Source organism: Castor canadensis, chromosome 7, assembly GCF_047511655.1.
Source record: "Castor canadensis chromosome 7, mCasCan1.hap1v2, whole genome shotgun sequence".
Taxonomy (NCBI): domain Eukaryota; kingdom Metazoa; phylum Chordata; class Mammalia; order Rodentia; family Castoridae; genus Castor; species Castor canadensis.
The window spans coordinates 131,841,977-131,856,376 of NC_133392.1; positions in this window are offsets into that span (position 1 = coordinate 131,841,977).

Below are 14,400 nucleotides of genomic sequence, written 5' to 3' on the forward strand. Positions count from 1 at the left end.
GGAACAGTCATCCTGACTTAATCCTTCAGGTGGAGGAATCCTTATTCTTTATCTGGAGAAATTGAAACCGAAACATTGAATGTGACATTCACTTAAGATCCCTGAGTAAGGTTTTTTGTTTTGTTTTGTTTTTTTCCCCACAAACATATCCAGCATAAACTGGGCACCCCGAAGGGGCTCTATTTATTAGGCTCTTTTAAAGTAGTGAAGCAAAGAGAACACAGAACAGGATCGGGCTCAGGGTCACTAATCTTACGTGGATCGATGCCCGACTGTGGCATTCTTGAGTAAGAGAAAAGGATCGGACTAGAGGTTACCAAAAGACTCCCTTCAGTCCTAACATTCAACAGTTGCAAAGCTGGAAGAGCTCTAGACATAGGTTAAGATTGTGGGCTCTGAGACCACTGCCTGTGTGAGCCCCAGGTTTGCCATTCAATAGCTGTGAGACCTTAGGCAAGTTATTCGTCTTGGCCTCCATTCCCTCGTCTGCAAAATGAGGGGCCTCACAGGGTGGTTATCTACTAGACTCTCTTAAAACTGTGTTTGGTACATAATAGGTGATAATTTGTGTGCTTTTTTTTTTTTAAAGTTGATTCTACCTGCTAGCTAAATTCCTTTTGTTAAGTCCTTGAGCCAGATCACATGAAAATTGTGCATTACAAACAGGGCTTGTCCATGGATTGATTCCTCTAGGGTCCAGAATACAGTCACAAAGAGCCACAAATAAAACAATAGTAAAGGTCATATGTCTGACACACATGTTTCTTACAGGACCACCTGGCTTACAGCTTCAATAAAACCTGGAATTCTTATGGCAACATGACACCCAAAGACCATTATTTGTGTCCTAAAATCTATTTTTCAAGATAGCTTGGAAACCTAGAGGCTGAGATCCTAAACCAGGCCACTATGGATCTGTTTCCTCATTTGTAAAACTGGGGATTGGACTAGCTGAATATTTACAAAGACTCCTATTATGGGCCAGGAACATGTAGGTTTTCACATAGCTAAATCAGAGAAGAGTGTGTATTGAGAAAGGGACAGGAAGCTTCTGTCCTCTCATTTAGGTCACTATATGATAGGAACCAAAGCTAGGCAGTGCATCCTATTCTTTGGGGTCTCCTGGTGAGCATGCAGGTGAAGAGGTTGTAGACCTTCTATGTGTTGGGTCCCAGTCCTTCCCCTTTCATAACTTCAGGGCTCTAGAGCAGCATAGATCAGTAGAACTTAGCTTTTGAGCACTTGAAACGTGGATTGTGCAACTGAATTCTAATTTATGGTCATTCACTTTTAACCAACTTAAATTTAAATATGCCTTTGTGCTGGTGGCTTCTGTGTTGGCTATAGTAGCTCTGGAGCTATAAGGGCCTTATTGGCATCTTCCTGGAAAGATGAGAATGTAATCAAAACACAAGAAACTTAATAATTTTCTTTAAAGCACTCAGTGATTCAACGACAGAACAGAAACCAGAACCTGGGTCCCTCCATTCATAATAGTGTTCTTTCGCTGCATCATTGCTATACACTTAGAGACTTCGGTCATACCCTACAGTGTCCCATTCCTTCCAAAAGTTCAGTAGCTATAGATAGATAGACAGATAGATAGATAGATAGATAGATATAGATATAGTTATAGATAGTTTAGTAGCTGTGTGTGTGTATGTATGTGTGTGTGCGCAGTAAACATGAGTGTGCAGGTAACTCTACTGTATGTTGGCTTACAGTTCTTTAGATGTATGCCTGGGATGGTATCAGGTCACATGGTAGTTCTATTTTTAGTCTTTTGAGGAAACTTCCATACAGATTTCCCTAGGGGCTGCACTAATTTACATTCCCACTTCATTGCCAGCATTTTTTCCTTTTCTTTTTTTTCTTGTTGGAACTGGGATTTGAACTCAGGGCTTCACACTTGCAAAACAGGTGCTCTATTGCTTGAGCCACACCTTCAGTCCATTTTTCTCTGGTCATTTTTGGAGATGGGGGTGTCTCACGAACTATTTGCCCGGGCTGGCCTCGAATAATGATCCTCCTGATCTCAGTCTTCCAACCAGCTAGGATTATAGGTGTGCACCACAGGTGCCTAGTTGTTTTCTGTCTTGATGACAGTCATTCTAACTGGGGTGAGATAGACTCTCTGTCTCATTTTGATTTACGTTTCCTTTATGGCTAAAGATGTTGAACGTTTCCTTGTACTTATTTACCATTTTTACTTCTTTTATTGAGAATTGTCTGCTCAATTCATTTGCCAATTTCTTAATTGGATTACTTGTTCTTTTGGTGTTTAATTTTTGAACTCTTTATATATTCTGAATATTAATCCTTTGATGAATAGCTGACAAAGATATTTTCCCATTCTGTAAGTTCTCTCTTCATTCTGGTAATTGTTTTCTTTGTTGTGTAGAAGCTTTTTTAATTTGATGCAATCCCATTTGTCAATTCTTGCTCTTATTTCCTGAGTAAGTCTGCATCTATGCCTATTTTTTCAAGTATTTTTCCAATATTTCTCCCCCATATTTTCAAAGTTTTAAGTCTTACATTAAGATCTTTGATCCATTTTGAGTGATTTTTGCATGGAGTGAAATAGGGATCTAGTTTCAATCTTTTACAAGTGGATATCCAACTTCCCTTACACTATTTGTTGACGAGGGTATTTTTCTCTAACATATGTTTTTGGTGCCTTTGTCAAAAATCAGGTGGCTGTAGCTGTGTGGGTTTATTTCCAGGTCTTCTATTCTATTCCATTGGTGTATGTGTCAGATTTTGTGCCAGTTCCATGCAGTTTTTGTTAATATGGCTCTGTAATATAATTTGAAGTCAGGAATTGTGATATCTCTAGATCTTTTTGCTCTGGATTGCTTTGGATATGTGAGGTCTTTTGTGCTTCCATATGAATTTTAGGATTGATTTTTCTATTGTGAAGAGTGACATTAGAGTTTTGATGGGGATTGCATGGAATGTATTGATTGCTTTTGGTAGTATAGCCATTTTCACATATTCATTCTACCAACCCGTAAACATGGTATGTCTTCCCATCTTCTTCAATTTCTTTCTTCAGTGTTGTAAAGTTTTTAATGTCCCTAGTTAGGTTTATTCTTAGGCATTTTTTTGAAGCTATTGTGAATGGGATTGTCTGCCTGATTTCTTTCTCCCCCTATTCATTATTGGTATACAGAAAAGCTACTGATTTTTGTATGTTGAATTTGTGTCCTACCACTTTGCCAAAAATGTTTACCAGATGTAGGAGGGTTTTGGTGAAGTCTTTAGGGGCCTTTAAGTTTAGGATTATATCATGTGCAAATAGGAATAATTTGACTTCTTCCTTTTCTTTTTGTATCCCTTTTTTTTTTTTCCTCTTGCCATTTTGCTCTGGCTAAGAATTTAAGCACTACAATTAAATAAGAGTGGAGAGAGTGAACAACTTTGTCTCATTTCTGAATTTTTAGGAAATGGTTTCAGTTTTTTCCTATTTATCACCATGTTGGGTATAGGTTTATCATAAATAGCCTTTATTATGTTGAGGTACATCCCTTCTATTCCTTGTCTCTTCAGAGCTTTTAATCATAAAGAGATACTGAATATCATCAAAGGCTTTTTCTGCATCTATTGAGATACTAATGTGATTTTTGTCTTTTATTCTGTTTACGAGCTGTATTAAGTTTATTGATTTTTGTGTTTATTTAACCACACTTGCATCCTTGGAATGAAACCAACTTGATCGTGGTGTATGATATTTTAAATATGTTGTTGAATTCTGTTTGCAAGTATTTTACTGAGAATTTTTGTATCCATGTTTATTAAGAAAATTGATCTCTGATTTTATTTTTTGTTGTGTCTTTATCTGGTTTTGGCAGTGGAGTAATACTGACTTCATAGAATGAGTTTGGTACCATTCTTTTCTTTTTTATTTTATGGAATAATTTAGAATTCAGTAGTGACTCTATCTAGTCATTAGCTTTTCTTTGTTGAGACACTCTTTATTACTGCTTCACATTAATTCCTCAATATAGATCTGTCAAAATGGTTTTACAGCCTCTTGCTTCAACTTTGGTAAGTCATATGCATCTAGAAATTGATCCATTTCTTCTAGATTTTCCTGTTGATTTTTCATGTCTATTTTTATTAGTTTTGGTCTTTTCCCTCTTTCTTTTGGTTAGTTGGGCTAACAGTTTGTCAGTCTTGTTTATCTTTTCAAAGAACCAACTCTTCATTTCATTGATTGTTTGTATCATTCTTTTAGTCTCCATTTCATTAATTTCTTCCCCGATCTTTTTTATTTCTTTATGTCTACTTTTTTTGGGTTCGGCTTGTTCTTATTTTTCTAAAAGCCTAAGGTGTGTCATTAGGGTATTTAGTTGAGATGTCTGATTTTTTTTTACTTTTTTTCTCTTTATTCATATATTCATATATATATACATTGTTTGTATCATTTCTCCCTCCAACCCCCTTTTCCTCCCATCCCCCTCGCTTCCAGGCAGAACCTGCTCTGCCCTTTTCTTCAATTATGTTGAAGGGAAGACATAAGTAATAATAAGAAAGACAAAGCGTTTTTGCTAGTTGAGATAAGGATAGCTATATAGAAATATTCCTGGCATTGCTTCCACGTACAAGTGTGTTACAACCCGAATTGATTCATCTCTACCAGACCTCTTCACTACTTCCCGGTCACCTTCCCATATTGATCTCTATCGCTTTAAGGTTTCTGTATTAGCTCCTCTGCAGTGGGGACATCAAACACTTTCAAGTTTTGGGTTTCCTACCTATCCACATTCTTCCAGTATGTGCTCTCCCCTTAGCGTGTGACCCAAATCCAACAATATTACTGCCTTTGCCCTAGATCTAAAGTCCGAATATGAGGGAGAACATACGATTTTTGGTCTTCTGAGCCTGGCTAACCTCGCTCAGGATAATGTTCTTGAGTTCCATCTATTTACTTGTGAATGATAGGATTTCATTCTTCTTCATGGCTGAGTAAAATTCCATTGTGTATAAACACCACATTTTCTTAATCCATTCATCAGTGGTGAGGCATCTTGGCTGTTTCCATAACTTGGCTATTGTGAATAGTGCTGCAATAAACATGGGCATGCAGGTGCCTTTGGTGTAACCTGAGTTGCATTCTTTCGGCTATATCCCTAGGATTGGTATCGCTGGATCATATGGCAAATCTGTTTAGTTTTTTAAGAAGCCTCCATATTGTTTTCCAGAGTGGTTGCATTAGCTTGCATTCCCACCAGCAGTGTACAAGGGTTCCTTTTTCCCCACATCCTCTCCAACACCTGTTGTTGGTGGTGTTTTTGATGATAGCTATTCTAACAGGGGTTAGATGGAATCTTAGTGTGGTTTTGATTTGCATTTCCTTTATGGCCAGAGATGGTGAGCATTTTTTCATGTACTTTTTGGCCATTTGAATTTCTTCTTTTGAAAAAGTTCTGTTTGGTTCAGTTGCCCATTTCCTTATTGGTTCATTGATTTTGGGAGACTTTAGTTTTTAGAGCTCCCTGTATATTCTGGTTATCAGTCCTTTGCCTGATGTATAGCTGGCAAATGTTTTGTCCCCTCTGTGGGTGGTCTCTTCAGTTTAGAGACCATTTCTTTTGTTGTGCAGAAGCTTTTTAATTTCATGTAGTCCCATTTGTTTATCCTTTCTCTTAGTTGCTAAGCTGCTGGGGTTCTACTGAGGAAGTGCTTGCCTATACCTATTGCTTCCAGAGTATTCCCCGCTCTTTCCTATACTAGCTTCAGAGTTTTGGGTCTGATATTAAGGTCCTTGATCCATTTGGGGTTGATACTAGTACAGGGTGATAAACATGGATCTAGTTTCAGTTTTTTGCAGGCAGATAACCACTTTTCCCAACAACATATGTTGAAGAGGCTGTCTTTTCTCCATCGTATGTCCTTGGCGCCTTTGTCAAAAATAAGTTGGGCATAGCTGTGTGGATTCATATCAGGGTCCTCTATTCTATTCCACTGGTCTTCATATCTGTTTTTGTGCCAGTACCATGCTGTTTTTATTGCGATTGCTTTGTAATATAGTTTGAAGTCTGGTATTGTGATACCTCCAGCATTGCTTTTTTTACTGAGTATTGCCTTGGATATTTGCAGTCTTTTTTGTTTCCAAACAAACTTTAAGATAGATGTTTTTCAATCTCTGTGATGATTGTCATTGAGATTTTGATGGGAATTGCATTAAACATGTAGATTGCTTTTGGTAGTATAGCCATTTTTACTGTGTTGATTCTACCAATCCATGAGCATGGGAGATCTTTCCACCTTCTGTAGTCTTTCTCAATCTCTTTCTTCAGGGATTTGTAGTTCTCCTTGTAAAGGAGATCTCCGATTATTTTTATTGTAGGCATTCACAGCTACAAACTTTCCTCTTAGCACTGACTTTGTTGTGTTCCAAAGGTTCTGGTAAGCTGTATTTTCATTTTCATTTTATTCTTGGAATTTCCACATCATTGGTTGGAAATTTAATCTCCTGTAGACTTTTAGTGAAGTATTCTTAAAGTTTAGGCAGGACTGTGTAATGGCAAGGTCGAGTTGCAGTTTCTTGCTACGGGACTGGGGGTATAGCTCAGTAGCCTAACATCTGCCCATATGCTAAAGGTACTAGGCCCAAATCCTAGTACCACTCAGATAGAGAAAAACTGGCCTGAGTAGTCTTTCATAGTTCTTGGTGTATAGGTTGTTCCTGTATTTGGGCTCAGGGTGAGCTAGCTTCTGGGCTGCTTTCACTTAGGCAGCTTCCCTTCTCTGTGTACTAGCTGTTCCTTTTGGCCATAAGGAGCTTTGTAGCCTGTGGGCCAGGCAGGTTCTTACTTGCTCCATAATCTGCAACCCCAGCTTATACCCCCAGGTGCAGCAAGTGTCCAGACTCAGAGGTGCTCCCCAAATGTGCTGGAGATTAGGGGAGCAAACAGAGCACTGAATTCTGCCCTGACAGGGAAGATGAAGGACTCAGGCACTCTGGCTGCCAGACTCAGTGCTTTTACACCCTGCCCAGCATATCATCACCCTGTGAGAGGAGGAGGCTAGGGTAAATGTATGATCCATGGGTACTGGTCTCACAGCAATCAGACCCACTTGGCAGCAAACACACATAGGTGTGGGCTTAAGGAGCAGCTCTTGGCAATGAGATTTGCTCCTTACCAGGGAGGGTGGTCAGTGGACCACCACATCAAGTCCCCTGCTGCTTAAACGTCTCAGCAGGTCCACATCAGACCTTCTCCCTCTCCATGACCACCTCCCCTGACTGTTCCCCTCATCCCCCACAAGACACTGTGGCAAGGTGTCCCAAAGACTCTCTCCAAACCATGATTTTCCTTGTTTTCAAACCCCTGGGTATCTCAGTCTCAAAAAGTAGAAATAGTAGTCCTTCTCTCAAGATGGTACCTTGCTATAGCTCTCCAAGATAAGGGGAGGGACAAAATGTCTTTCTTTCCCAAAGCTAGCCTACCACACAGAGCAGTGATTGTAACAACAAATCTACACACTGAGTTTAATAAAAATAAAATATAGAGGAAAGATTGAAAGTGTGGCTTTTTTTTTTTTTGGTGGTGCTGGGGTTTGAACTCAGGGCTTCACACTTATTGTAGGCAGGAGCTCTACCACTTAAGCCACTCCACTAGCCTGGCTTTTTCTTTAGTGTATATTGATTGTATGAAGTGAGGGTTTTCATTGTGATATTCCCATCCATGTATATGGAAGGTGACCATATTCACCCCCTCTATTATTGTGCCCTGTTCCCCAACCTCTCTTTTTTAACGTTCTTGCAAATTTTAAAGTTTCATTATGATCTTTTCATGCATGCATACAATGTACTTTCATAATATTCTCCCACACACACTGGTTTAGCCCCCAAATAGTCCCTCTTTTATATTCATGTCTTTCTTCTAGCTCTAGATTCTATATATGAGAGAATGCTCAGTATTTGTCTAGCTTATTTCATTTAACATGATAATCTCCAGTTCTATCCATTGTCCAGAAAGTGATATAATTTCATTCTTTTTTATGGCTGAATATGTGTATATATACCACATTTTCTTTACCCATGCATCTGTTGATGGGCACCTAGGCTAATGTCATAATTTGGTCATTGTGAACAGTGCTGCAATATACATGGGAATGCAGGTGTCTGTTATGTGCTGACTCACATAATAAAGCATCCTCATTTATATTATACAGTGTGGATGACTTACTACAGTGTTTGTGAGAGAAATTGAACCACTGGTTTAATTAGTTTCTGATAAAATTTGGGAAATAACTGTCAGGGGCAGGGGAAGAAATGGTGATGAGGAGAGAGATTAATATTTACAGAAATTTGACCACATGCCAATCTTGATCTCATTGAATTTTCATAATCACCCTGTGGGGTAAATATAATATTATACTCCCCAGTTTAGAGAGGGTGAAACAGACCCACAGAAGTTTGAAGTGTTAGGGTCAATTTTTGAAGCAGGGCTACCTCCCAAGCTCCTGCCCAGTACACCCAGGCTGGGAACATCCATCCTCCCAATAAAAAAGGAGTGAGCAGAGCTGTTCCGCTCTGTCTCTTTATCCCTGAGCACCCTGGCAACCTGGCCACTTCAGTGCTCTAGTCCCACAGCTCTTGAGATAAAACATAACAATTAGCTCTGAGCCCATCAAAGATCACAAGCCCTTCATGAATTCTCATTTAACTCTCCCCCTCCCCCTTTTTTCCTCTTCCCCCTCCTTCTCCTTCTCCTTCTCCTCCTCCTCCTTTTCCTGGGATTTGAACTCAGGGCTTCAAACTTGCTAGGCAAGCACTCTACTGCTACTCCACATCTCCAACCCCATGAATTACCATTTTATAAGTGGGAAACTGAGGCCAAAGGAGATAAATCCCCTTTTCTATATGGGCTTCTTCCAGTAGCTGCTGGAACTGGCTCCTTCCAGCTTGCAAGGGCCAATGGTGTACCTTTCTTTCAAGTTCAGTATTAAGTGATATCTCCATGGTAGGTTGTTGTCAGCCATGGTGTGAATACTTATATCATAGATGCTGGAAAATGCTCCAGATCAGGGATTTTTCTTCCTTCATTTCAGGGTATTAAAGAGATTCAATTGTTAAACATTTGCCAGCACACCACTGGCTTCCTCTCCCCCATAAGGAAAAGAAATGATAAACATTAGTGGGGATGTTTGGGAACAACTCCTGGCAGAATACAGGCAAACTGATTTTTATCATTAATATTCATGTGGTCTAAGATTACTCATGTTAGAGTAATCTGAGGATCTTGTTAGAGATGTTTCCTGGGCCCACTGAATCAGAATCTCTGGAAGTAGGAGCCTAGAATCTGCATTTTTTTTCAGGTTTCTTCAGATGATGTTTTGGCTCCTATATTTGAGTATCACCGTTCTACTTCTCACTGTTATATCAAGGGACACATTGGACAGAGTTTAGACACTCAAAGAAAATGCAGTTCCACCCTTTATTTTGTGAACACCTGTCACACACTAGCTGAGGGTAGCTAAAGATAGGCTCAGGTCTCCTTCCATCTTTGCCCTCTGTCTCTGAGGTGATGGTAGAGAGGTCACTGATGCATAGATATTGGAATCAAACAGAATTCTGCTAGCTCCAGAATTTTCTGGCTAGATCTTCCAGTAAAATCTATTAAGACATGGACATATATAGGCAATTCTTAATTATTCAAACCATTTTAAGTCAGAACTGGGTTAGAGTCCTGGATCTGAATCATAGTATGTGATAGGGATGAGTCCCCTAGCCTTTCTGGGGTCTAGATGCCCCCTTTTGAAAAACTAGCCTCCACTAGCCTCAGAGGTTTGTGAGAATCAAATGAGACAACACTGGGCAAGCAAACTCATTCACACAGTGCTGGGTATACACTATTTCTTCAGTTGTCTCACCCCTGAAGTTGGGCCCTCCTCAGTCCCAGCATCACGAACTATCTCCCTCACCAGGCTGTAAGCACTTCCCTGAGGCCCTGGACTTACTCATCTCTGTATGTGCTTGGAACATTTTAAATATTTCCCAAAGGTCTATGACTAAATATGAATTTTGAATATGAATATTGAATATAAAGCCTGAATAGTCAGGGTTCTCCTGAGAACACCAACCAATAATACAGACAAACAGAGAGAGAGATAGAGAGAGAGAGAGAGAGAGAGAGAGAATACAATTTTATGGAGATTGAAAATTCCACAATCTGCTAGCTTGGAGATCCAGTAAAGCTAGTGGTATAACTCAAAGTCCTGAGATCAAGAGAGCTGATGGTGGAGATTTCAGTCTTGGTCAGGAGAGCATCAATGTCCCAGCTCAAGCAGTTGTGTAGACAGAAAATTCACCCTTCTACCTTTCTGTTCTCTTTAGGCCCTCAACAGATTGGATGATGCCCACCCACATTGGGGAGCACATCTGTTTCACTCAGACTACTAATTCAAATACTAGTCTCTTCTAGAAATACCCTCATAGATACACCCAGAAATAATATCTAACCATCCATCTGAGCATCCTGTAGCCCTGTCAGGTTGATACATAAAATTAACTATCACAAGTATGTATGATCTATACATAGATATAGACAGATAGAAACACCAAAAAGTATGCATAGATACTGTTTGGAGATTACTCACAGACAGGTGACATGGAGTTATAAACAGAGTGTAGGGCTTGGGTCAGAGTTTCAAGGGTTTGGATGGGGAATTGTATGTGTTGCTGCATAGCAAATTAGTACACTTAGAGGCTTAAAACTACATCTCTTTATTACCTCACAGGTTCTATGGGTCAGGTCCCTGAGCTCTGCTGCATCCTTTGCCTTGGGTCTCATGAGAATGAAATCAAGGTGTTTTCCAGGACTGGAGTCTCATTTGGCTGAGGAAGGATCTGCTTCCAGGCTCACTCAGGTTGTTGGGAGAATTCAGTTCCAAGCAGTCACGACTGGAAACTCTAGTTTCTTTTTGGCCATCAATTGGAGGTCACTCTCAGATCTATTCCTTGCCTTGTGGGTCTCCCAACGTAGGTAGCCCAACACATGGCAGCTTGCTTCTTCAAAGCCAACAAGGGACTAACAGGGAGACTCTGCAAGATGGGTACCACACTTTCATGCAATGTAACCATGTCATAATTTACATAATCATGTATACCCCCTCCATCCTACCACCTGTGCTGAGTTCTATTGGTTAGAAACAAGTCACAGGAAGAAACTACACAAAGACATGAGCACGGCAGATGGGATGATGAACGATCACCTCAAAAACTGTCCACCATAGGAACCAAGGTGAACTTTATAGAGGATTTTCCTCCTGATGCTGGTAGGCACAGACTTGTGGTGTTGTGAGCCTTAGAAATCATATCTATATATTTTGCTTTACTTCAGAGGAAACAGAAACCCAGGAAGACTGAGTCACCAGTGAGTATATGGCAGTGTCACATTCGCATCCAGGTCCTTGGACTTCCAATTTCCAACATACTACTGTTTCTATCTCTGCTTACTGCCAGGACTTTGGGGCCAAAAGGCATAAACTCTGGTGACACTTTGAAGTGTCACATGTAGCTCAGGGCACATTGGAATGTCTTGAAATATTTATAGAATAAATCCAAATCCTTAGCATGACATTCAAGGCTCTTTGACTCCCTGTCTCAACCAAGCAGTTGTATCTTACCTTTTGCCACTTCCCTCTCGTATCCAAAATTCCACCACAGAGGGTCATTTGGTGCTTCCTGGTGGCACCTTCCTCCCTTTATATATTTACCCGGAATGTCCTTCATTTTCTGTCCCTAGGAAATAAACAAAACAAACAGAAAATAAACTTACTTATCCTTTGAGTCCCAGCTCAAATGCTACCTTTTTTGTGAAACCTTCCTTAATTCTTTTTTTGAAATCTTTAATTCTTATAGGCACAATTAATCACTCCCTCCATTCTGCTCTTAGAATCTAGTACAGTCTCTGCTATAGCCCTTCTCATATGTACCACACTTGTTTTTGAGTTCTGTTTCTCCTATGACATAAGATCTTAAGCAGGGTTGTTAGAAAGAGGTGAAACTAATTTAGTTTAAACAAGACCATCATGCCAGCTGGCCCTGTCAAAAGACTACCACAGCCTCCCGCTGAGCTGAGACACCAACAAGGCTAATGAGAGTATTTATTTCAAAGCAGATGTCTCTAGTAGCTCATTGCAAGTCAAGGAAAGGCTAGCTTGATCCCCATCCAATTAAGTTCTCCTTTGTAGCTCACCTAGTGCTTTACTCCAGTCAGGAAATCTTTACTGATTGGTTGAGCAGAACTGGATTGTCATTCAAAAATGCTGATTGTGACACCAAAAGCTGGCCCCATACTAAGAGTTCAGGTTATAGAGATGATGAGAAAATAAGAGAAGGGCATGAACAATTAAAAGCACATTTTGGAACCTAAAAGCCAGACTCTGTTACTTACTAGTCATATGATCTTGAGCAAATTATTTAACTTCTCTAACATCAGTTTCCTCAGTTTGTCAGGGAATAACACACTTCATGAGGGCTGCTGTGTGATGACTTAAAATGATATACATGCCTGGCCCATTGCAGGTACTCATCAAAAGTTAGTGTCCATACATTATCATCAGTGCTGTGGCAGATAAAAGTGCTAAGGAAGCATTGTCAATGGAGGGACTTGTTCTATCAAGTAGAAAAGGGGAAAGGGCCAGCTTCCAACAGAGCATGAGCTGGAGCTGGCTAGGAAACATGAAGTAAAGGGAAGTGCATATACAAAATCAGCCCTATCCCACACTTAGCCTGCATTTTTGTCTGCTCCCAGATGAGGCATCCTCTAGGACCTGAAGTTAACACTTAGATAAAACACTCTCCTTCTTTTGTGACAGATGACTGACATTTTTATTTCTGTGCCATATTGGAAAAAATGCCTTCTCTCAACAGAAATATGAAATAATCCAATTTGCAACTAAGTTAATGCTGAGAATTGAAATGCACTGAATTCCAAAGTTCTGATTCTAAGAAAGATGTCAAGTGAGTATCGCCCCCAATACACGTGACACATTTTGGAATATATTTCAGATGGAATTTGATGCTGTTAAATTGAGACATATGTATTCTACCAAGTAGAAAAGGGGAATTATATCGCTAATTGGAGTGATATAGTTGCTGTAAGAACACTTAGAATTTCCTAACATTCTTATATCCATAACTTCATGATTTTAATAACTTAGACTCCCAGAATCTCAGAATATTAGTACTAGCACTCTTCAGATTTCCCACCTCCATATCTCCCTGATGAAGAAACTGAGGCCAAGAAACAGAAAAATGAGTCTCCCAAGACCGTACAGCAAAACCTTTCATTTCTAACACTGGAATGTAGACCTCTAAGCTTCAAATTCAGAGTTCTTTCTCTTGTACTATAGTTACTCCTGAGAGACTATTACACATTGAGGGTAGGATCTTTTCAAATTGTACACTTCAGTAATGGATGTTCATTTTGAGGGTCCAATGGTTGCTTTTAACAAGGTCTATACTAAAATACCCCAGGCTCTTAACTATCTCCTCAATACTAGGACTCTGAAGGTGATAGAAACACAGAATCTTAGAGTAAGAAAGAGATTTCAGAGGTTTATCTGTCTCAACTCCCCTTCCAATTAAATTACCATCTTGAATATGTCCACACCCAGGGTTGTATTCGTCCCTCCCATGGGAACTTGTACCATTGTGTGGCCCCAACTCGAAGTTTCTTTGAGCAGAATTCTGTTTCTATGACTAATCTGTCCATTAAGAGAAAAGGATAGAAGGAAATGATGCTCACTCATTAAGCGCCATTTGGGTATCAGACACATAGGAGGGTCTTAGATAATTTAACTTGCCTGACTCATAAAACATTCTCTATAAAATAGATGTGATTATAAGTTGAATGTCCCTTATCCAAAATTCTTGGGAACAGAAGTGTTTCAGACTTCAGAGTTTTTCAGATTTTGGAATATTTGAATGGACTTTGCTGATTGAGTAGCCTTGATCCAAAAGCCCAAGGTCTGAAACATTCCAAAATATGAGCATTATGTTGGTGGTCAAAAAGTTTGGATTTCAGAATGTTTTGGACTTCAGATTTTCAGATTAGGGATGCTCAGCCTATATCCCAATTTACAGACTGAAAAATACAAAGTTTAGAGAGTTTAAAGAACATGTCCAAGTTCACCATGATCCAGTCCATGAATTCTCTTCAGTATGCTGAGATTCCTTGTCTTTCTTGACTCCTGTGTCTCTTCAGTACAGTTCTGTCAGCACTCTGCACCAGTTTTTCTTTTAAAATAAAAATCCTCTGCCTATGCGCCTCTGATGGTTCTTCAATACCCACTTGAGGTAAATAGCCCAAACTCATTAGCTGATTAATCAAGATCCTTGACACCTGGCTCCAAGCAGCCTTCTTAGGCCCATTTTCCTTT